The following is a 9081-nucleotide window of genomic DNA, read 5'->3' on the forward strand; positions in this document are numbered from 1 at the left end:
TTTTTTTTTTTTTTTTTTTTTTTATTTGGGAAACTTGTTTACTGGCTTTTAGAACATTGCAAATTGTAAACCTGACACGTATACGTATCATCGATATTTAGTTGTAAGTTATAATCTAACACATGCACATAAATTATACATACCCCTCGTACTTCCCCAAAAAAAGTAAAGTTTCAGCACACGCATCAAATTTCGGTTTCTCGGGGTCAGCTAATAATCAAACAATGATGACTGAATGATTCTGATTCCATTCCAGTTGCTGTGGTGGTTCAAAATCTTTAGGTTTGTTGTGTATAATATTCTGATCGTGGATCTGTTTTTCTGACCGTTAAGCATGCTTTGATTCCGGTCGCCGGTAGATTTGATAAAATAATTGGTTTATTGATGGTGAAGAAAGAGAGCATAGTGTAGAAAGTAGAATGATGGGCTGTGGTATTTTGGAAGCATATTGGAAGTTACTGACAGACAGCTTAGTACAGCATGTGGTTTCTCTTTATTTGCTCGCTTTTTGAAAGTGCAGTTTGCTTTTGGTGTTGGATTAATATCAATACGGTGCGGTAGCGGCGTGGGTGAATTTCAGACACGACATATTTCCATGATTAGAAATTTGCTCGACTAAAACATATGCAACAAATTGATAATTTTTCTGACGAGTAATATGAGTTATTTAATTATTATTTGTATATCATTTTGCGTTTACAGTCAAGATTTTAGCTCAACGTCCTCGACAACTTTTCAGTGATCGTCTAGTTATTACGGACGGTTACAATTCATTTATGTTATAACATGTGATTTATTTATTAGGATGAACTGTCAATTTAGTCCATAAATTATCATCTCAGTGAAAATTAGATCCCTAAACTATTTTTTTTTCTTTCAGAAAATCAGTCATTGAATTATAAAAATCTACCAATTACATCGCTAATATTATATTCGAAACTACTATATTCAATTTTCCGTCAATTTAAGTCACGTTACTTGCATGACATACACATTAAAGGGTAGATTGATAGTTTTTCATAAAGAAATAGTGTATGAAGTTAACTTTGGAGGATAAATTGATAGTTTTTCATAAGAAATAGTGTAAGTTAACTTCTGAGGGTAAATTAGACGTTAGATTCGCAACATATATGAAATGTTAAGGGCTTATAGGCGAGACAATGACGGCATTACACTCTAAAGTGTGTCAAGTGACTTAAATTGATGAAAAATTGAATAAAATAGATTTGAATGTAATAGTAGGGATGAAATTAGTAATTTTTAATGAATTTAGGGGACTTATTTTACCGAAAAAAATAATTCAGGGACCTAATTTTCACAAAGGTGATAATTCATGAACTAAATTGGCAATTCACCATAATATTGTAAATTCATAACATATCATTCATGTCGTCTACTTATATCATATCATAAAAATTAGTAACACATAATATGACCGTCATACTCAAAAGTTTCTAATCAAGCAAGGTCTTCAGGATCCTGTGAGCAACAACTATGTCGGATTTATATATAAAGAATTTTTCAAAAACCTTTTGTCAAGTGTTGAGATGGCCGAGTTGGTCTAAGGCGCCAGATTAAGGTTCTGGTCCGAAAGGGCGTGGGTTCAAATCCCACTCTCAACAATTTCCTTTTCTTCCCTTTTGTTTTCAACACCAATAAATGAAGGCCTAGTTGGCTTCATATTGTTGGAAACCCTAAAATTTTGGGCTTAAAACAGATTCATTGTTTGGAAACACTAAAATTTCCGGTGGATGATCTATAGGATGGCAATTTGTAGGCCCAATTTGGCCTATTGCAAGAGAAGCCTTGTAAAAGTATTCAGAGATTTAACAAGATTTGCACATATCTTTAGCATATTTACATGTATCTGAAGAACCAATGTCATACATGCATGTAACCCAACTATTATGATTGAACATTTTTGTTTATACTTTCCGTAAAGAAAATCTAACGCTACAACCAACTTCCTCTCCCCCCTCTCCATCGCCGCCCCTCTGCTCTCCAATTGTCGGTTGGAGGCGAACAACCTACCTCCGATCAAAAGGAGCAGGGGCGGACCACTGTTAGGGTGTCTGCAATGACGATGCTTCTCCCCCCTTCCCCACCCAAAGTAATTCATGAAAACTCAAATATTTACTGATGTGGCTGCCCTACAACATATGAGGGCTCGTTCGTAAGTATATTTAAAATCACTAAAAACGCTTTTAATGCGAGTACTTTTAGAACCAATCTTCAGTAAAAATGCAAGTATACACTAAAAAAGTATTTGAAGTGCCACAATCGAATTTCCCCTCCCCCTATCCATCGCCAGCCCCCTGCGATTTTTAGAACCAATCCTAATTATGTAGGTAATTACATATTTACTAACAATGAAAAAATAGTCATACAATTTGAGTTTAAATCCGCACACAATAAATATCGGGTAGTTAAGTTATAAACTTATACATCGTTGCCTGTAGCCGAATTATTGTCTTTTATATTCAAGTAATATTGATATAAATTATAAGGGAAGAACGCTAAGATAGCACTGTTAGACCTTGTTTGATAGAGATGATTAGCTTGTATAGAACTATTCACTATATTAATTTATTTTAAAGAACGAAATGGATTTCTTATTTTGCCCAAGTTGGAGATTACTCATGAAAAAAGGAACAATATATTCTTCATGAATAACCTTCAACTCGAACAAAATAAAGAATTTGCCTTTTATTTCTTCCTTTAAATTAATACCTTTAGGCCTGGTTTGGTACTGAGGTGATTCTAAAAAAAGCTGGTATAAAAAAAAGCTGGGAGTTGTTTTTGTATTTGGTAAACATTCAGCTTCAGCTTTTTTTTCACAGTTTTGGGTGAAAAAAGCCAAGAACAAGAAGCTGCAAAACCCATCTTTGAAAAAATCGGTTTTTTTTCATATCTGTTTTACATAAAAGTTTACCAAACACTATAATTCCGGTTTTTTTTTCTTTTCAAAAGCACTTTTACAAAAAAGTTTACCAAACACTCTGCTGCTTTATTTCACAGCTGCTTATTCTCACAGCACAGCAAAAGCAGCTTTTTTTTTCAAAGCACAGCAATACCAAACCAGCCCTTAATAGAACGAATAGTCATTAGGCTAATCCTTTCTACGAAACGAGGCCTTACTGTAGTAATTTTATCGAATAGCACAACTTACTGTTAGCATATCAACAACACTGATAATAGAATAACATATTGATACTTTATTTATGCAATATCAAGACTATCAACATCTTTGACAATATTCTAATATAACAAGACTATTTACTATAATGATAGGGGAAGTGATTTCCGCTCACCATTTTCTTGCTCGTGTTTATTTTTTTTTCGTTTTAAATTTTAATTCAATAAATAAAATGAGAATAAGAAACTCAAATAATAAGATTGTGCATAAAAAGAAAAGAAGGGTAAGAAAACCATTTTCTCAGTGATATTCTCCCTAAGAACAATAATTGAAAAGTAATTATGTTTTGAGAGGAAGGTAAAAGGCAGAGAATTACATGAATCATGCATGAGAACTTCAATACATGCAGAAAATTACAGCTTTTAGTTTTTTCTAAAAACTCTTTTGGATACAATAATCCTAATCATAATCCATGACAAAATTAACAATTCCATGACCTGCATTGAACAATACTTGGCTACTCAAAGGATAAGTAGGAACTCCTATTTAAAATTGTTCATTACCAATTTATAGAACTTCGTGTTTATAATCAGAATCGTTCATAATATAAATCACCCTATAAAGACCTGCTCTGAAAAAAATCAATTAAAACTAAGATTGTTTAATCATCGACCTGTATAAAAACAAATGAACGGAATTGATAAAAGCATTACGAACCATTTATATATTTGCTAGAATAGATTGACTAAACAACCTTATTTTTAATTCATTTTTTGCAAAGATGATCTTTGCAGTGTGATTGATTATATGAACGGTTTTAATTATATGCACAACGCTTTGTGATTCAAATACTAGGAATTTTGAGTAAGAATTCATACTCATCTTTGAGTAGCCAAGTAATGTTCACCTTGCATTTACCTAACATCATATTAAACCACTCTATAAAACTAACTACAATTAGTTTACAAACATAAAGTGGAAACCACTAGTTTCAATAATCGAAACTCTTCACCACTACTTCTTCTTTTCTTTTGTTTTTTCCCTTCCCAGCAACCGTTACCACAAAAATCTGCATTACACTTACACAAAAGACCAAACCAGCAAGCCAAGAAAGAACATTGCATTTATAGGCAAAGATGAAGTGACAGAAACTGCATGGGAAACTGGGGGAGAGCCTGATGGAGCAAGAGCTGGGCCTGGTTCAGGAGCAAGAACCGGGCCTGGTTCAGGGACAAGAGCAGGGCCTGGTTCAGGAGCAACATTGACCTCCGGGTTCGGCGGGCTCGGACTCCCAGGTTTGTGAGAAGAGAAGACTCGGATGGAGAGAAAGGCACACCACCAGGAGATGGAAACAATGGAGAAATGTCAGGAGATAGGGTTGAGGAGGAAGATAGAGGAGCACCTGGAAGCAATGCTGGTGCAGCATGATATGCTTGAAAACTGTGTTTCTGGTTGGGACTGTAAAGCTAATGAGGAGTGAGAAGCCATGAAAAGTATGAAGATTGCCAAGAAGGATCACCAAAAGGAAGCCATCAATGATGGTATGATTGATCAAGTTCGCCAGAATAGTCTTGAGCTTCAATGATGTATGTTTTTGGGAATGAGAGAGAGAGGATGGAAAGAAAGAGTAAAGGAGTTGGGGAGAGTGTAACGCTAACAAAAAGGCTGTCGTGAGAAAATGATGGTGAAGACAGATAAAATTTATTTTTGATTTTAACCCTTTGAATATCATACCACATAAGAACCTTCTTTGGCTGGGCCTAAATAGCTTTGTTTAGGTTTTTCAGTGTGATTGAAACACGGAGTAGTACATTACGTGTTATTATACAAATGGTGAGATATACGTATTAAAAAGTCAATAATTTAAAAAATGAAATTTCCCACCATTTATATAGAAACACGTGGTGTACCACTCGTGTTCTGGTCATAATAAAAAATTTCTCGTTGGACCTAAATCAAAAGGCTCCATACAAAACACTGGAAAGCTTAATAACATTAGACTCTTGTGAGGGCACTCGCAGAGCCAAGTACAAGGCTCTCCCAGACTATTGCATAAGGAGAGTTTTGATTTTTTAAGCTTAAAAATATTACTTTTTTGAGCTATTTTACAATTTTTAATTGGCTTATTCCACTTAGCAAACGAAAATTTTAAATCTTAAAGCTACTTTTAAGGAAAATAAGAGCTAATAAATATTAAATAAACTTATCACTTCAACTAATATTATTATCAAACAATAGTAAATTAAAACTTCCATACTACAAATGATTTCTTATCTTATTCACTTGAAAGTTTTGAAGGCTAGAAGCCTAGAAAACATAGTATATGACACACCTTAACCCAGATACCCAAATGATACGTGGTTGGCACGTGCTAGCCGACACTCGAGAGTGACGAAAGCCATAAATATATGAATATGCAAGAACATAAGGAAACATGTAATTGAAAAGTCACGCAAGAAACAACAACCATAAAGAATATTCAAATGCTAAAAAAATAATAATAATAAGAGTCAGTTGTAATATAAGGAGAATATCCAACTGTCAATAATCCGAAAGAAAGGATGCACGAATATATTCATAGCATACTACTGAATGAGAGTAGTAGTGAAATGAAAGACTTTAAGTTACAATTATTCACAAGGAAATCACACACAAGCAGTAGAACACAAGATCACTGGTAGGAATATGCCTCGAAGCTTGGGTCATATTTCTCGTCACTAAAAGATTAAAAATTTGGTTTTGTAGTCATAATTTTAACTTAACTCACCCACCAAATAATTTCTGACCATGTCATTATGTGAGGTTGTGACTCAATCACGGAGTAGAATTATCTCTCCTCCTATTATCATCCCCTTCCATCCCCTCCTCTAGCACTCTTCTTTTTGTATTATTCTCTATATAAAAAATTCAAAACAAGATGTAGACGTGGCGTAATCGTAACCGTTTAAATAGGAGGGGATGGAAGGAAAAAGAGATTAGAAGGGGAGATAATCATACTCCTTCAATCACAGCAAATGAGCTTGAACCCACCAATCACGCACTCAAGTCGTGTTGAGACTGAACTTTAACATCATACTTGTTTGATAGCAACTAAACAGGGGTTTAACTTTATTCAAGATGAAATAAAAAGAAGTACAATGAATGATCATGAAAGCCAACATTTTTACGTGCATGTTACTTCAGTGAGGAAGTCTTAGTTATCTTTATGAGAAGAACTTGGACATAACAAAAACGTTTTCTTGTTTTTCTTTTCATTAAATAAAATAAAATATTCAGAAAAAAAGAAGAAGAAGAATGTGGATGTTACACGCGTGAGATCATTAATTAAGGAAATTAATAATTAAAACAGTTAAACAGGAAACCTTGTTTCTGTTACTTACGGGATGTTGGACAATTAATTAGTTTAATCCAATGAAATTATTAATTCATTGAACATTGGTTAGTAGAAATATATAAAATCAACCCACTACCACTAGCCTTGGTGTTCATATAATACTCTCTTCTTCCCACTTAAGATCGAGAAAGTGCCAAATTAAACAACATACACACCATTGAAATGCAGGAACATAATCTGTAGCAATTATCGTCGGAGTCGATCCTTCCGACCTAACCACGGCCGAATGTCTGAATGACCAGCTCCGACGATGATTACTACCTCAGTCCTAGAAAGAGATGATTGTCTTGCCTCTCTATGGAATAAATACTCCTACGACCGTCTCCACCTCCACCTTCAAAAGCAAATTTGTGAGCTTCTTCACATGTCGTTTTCCAACCTCTTGCCCCACATACGTGCCCTACTTAGAGGACTGTGTCCCACTTCAGTATTAGTCCAATGTACAAGGAGAAACGTGGAGTCTGCAAAATATTATCAAGGCTCCAAGAAATGGATTGTGAAGGCAAAAAATGTTGGTGGTTCCCGCGAGATGGAGGAGTATTTTGGAGGCTTTTTGGTGGTGGTCACCGGGGAAGCAACCGATCCGTATACTGACAGACAGCTTAGTAGAGCATGTGGTTTCTCTCTATTTGCTCCCTTTTTGAAAGTGCAGCTTTCTTTTGTTGTAGGATTAAAATCTCTACAGTCGGTAGCAGTGATAATTTCCAACACGACATAATTACACGATTTGAAATTTACATGAATAAAAGATATAAAATAAACCATGATGAGTAAGACGAGTTATTAAATTATTATTTTTGCATCAGTTTGCGTTTACCTCCAGGTCCATGAATTAGTTATACTCTTTGCAACAGCCAAAATTTTAGCTCAAGGTCTTTGACATCTTTTTCAGTGATTGCCACGTTATTACGTACGATTACGACCCACTTATGTTTTAATACATGAATTTATTTATTAATTATATGATTATTGATTCATGACCTTATAATCATATTGACTACTCATATTGTATCTTACACATTATGTGGTAATATGACCGTCACACTAAAAAATTTCTAATCAACCAAGGTCATCAAGATCTAGAAAGCAACAATTGTGTGGGGACTAGTATATAAATAATTTTTCAAAAATCTTACAAGATGGCCTAGTTGGTCTAAGGCGCCAGATTAAGGTTTCCGAAAGGGCGTGAGTTCAAAACAAACTCACTGTTTTGGAAGCCCTAAAATTTCTAGTGGATGATCCCTACAGAATGGTAATTTTCATGGCCAATTTGGCGTTTTGCAAGAGGCCTTGTAAAAATATTCAGAGATCTAACAATTTTGCACTTATCTTTTGCATTTCTCCCCCTCCCACCCCGCGCCTCTAATTTTGGGTTGGAGACGAACAACCCTACCTCCAATCAAAAGGAACAGTGCGGACCACTGTTAGTGGCCACGACCAGCCCCGGTTGATACAAGAAAACTCAAATATTCGTTAATGTGGCCGCTCTACAATATAAAATAATGAATAAAATAGATTCCTATCCTTCATTTTTTTCATGAATTGAAACCTTATTCTTTTTTAAAATGAAAAAAAATTCTTAATCATTCTCGATGTCTTTATTTGAATATTAAATTATTTACAAATCATTATATGTCGATTTTTAAAATGAAAAAAACTTCTTAATCATTTTTAAATATATCTTTTTATTATTATTTTTTCATATATTTCTAGGTTTATTATATTAACGCCACACAAATTGTTAAATAAACACCACATACTTAATATACCTCACATTTGCTTTTTCAATTAAAAATTATCTTAATATACTTCCCCATAATACCCTCACACCCCACATTCTTAATGTACATCTTACATTTTCTACATGCACCCCATATTTTCTATACACCCCACATTTCTCAAATCTTAGAAAGCTTTTAATTTGGACAAAAAATGTCGATTTGAATTTTGACAAAAGATGCCGCTTGCGATTTAAAGCATATGTGGGTTGTTTTCAATTCCACCATTAAAACCCATGTCTTTAGTTTTTAATATTTGGTGGTAATTTTAGGTGTTTAATTCTTCATGTAATCCCTAAAAGATGAATACGAACATAGAAGTTTGAATAACGCATCAAAAGCAAGATTCAATAATTATCGATGTCGTCAAAATCATAAAACAATAAAAAATATGAAGTCTTACCTCATGTGAAACTTCCAAAACATCGATTGCGTATTTCATTCGTCAAAAATAATTTTTCTCAATCAACATGTTTGTAGTTTCATTGGTTAGGGTTTTGTTCAACAATGGAGGGTTGAAGAGGTTTTGATAGTTGAAGAAGATAAATAATACATTAAAAGTGATTTGGGGTGTACATAGATTTAATAAAAAAAAAAAAAAAAAAAAAACCTGATAAGGTCAAAATTGTCATTGCATAGTAGGGTAAATAAGTCATTTAATACTAAATTTTAATGTGTGGTGCATTCAACATTTTGTGGGGTGCTAATATAAAAAGCCTATTTCTATTTATAATTTCTATCCTTTTTTTTTTAATTTATACCAATATTCTTGT

General features: G+C 33.8%; 1 non-coding gene and 1 pseudogene across 1 annotated transcript; one reads left to right on the plus strand and one right to left on the minus strand.

The window, feature by feature from the left end:
• The first annotated feature begins 1541 nt into the window (after nt 1-1541).
• TRNAL-AAG (transfer RNA leucine (anticodon AAG)) lies at nt 1542-1622 on the plus strand. Its single transcript has one exon. It is a non-coding gene; the product is annotated as a tRNA-Leu (tRNA).
• A 2403-nt stretch (nt 1623-4025) lies between these two features.
• LOC148697716 (classical arabinogalactan protein 26-like) lies at nt 4026-4854 on the minus strand (annotated as a pseudogene).
• Between the last annotated feature and the right edge of the window lie 4227 nt (nt 4855-9081).

This window comes from Pyrus communis, chromosome 3 (assembly GCF_041283825.1).
Source record: "Pyrus communis isolate YQ-2024b chromosome 3, ASM4128382v1, whole genome shotgun sequence".
Classification (NCBI taxonomy): Eukaryota; Viridiplantae; Streptophyta; class Magnoliopsida; order Rosales; family Rosaceae; genus Pyrus; species Pyrus communis.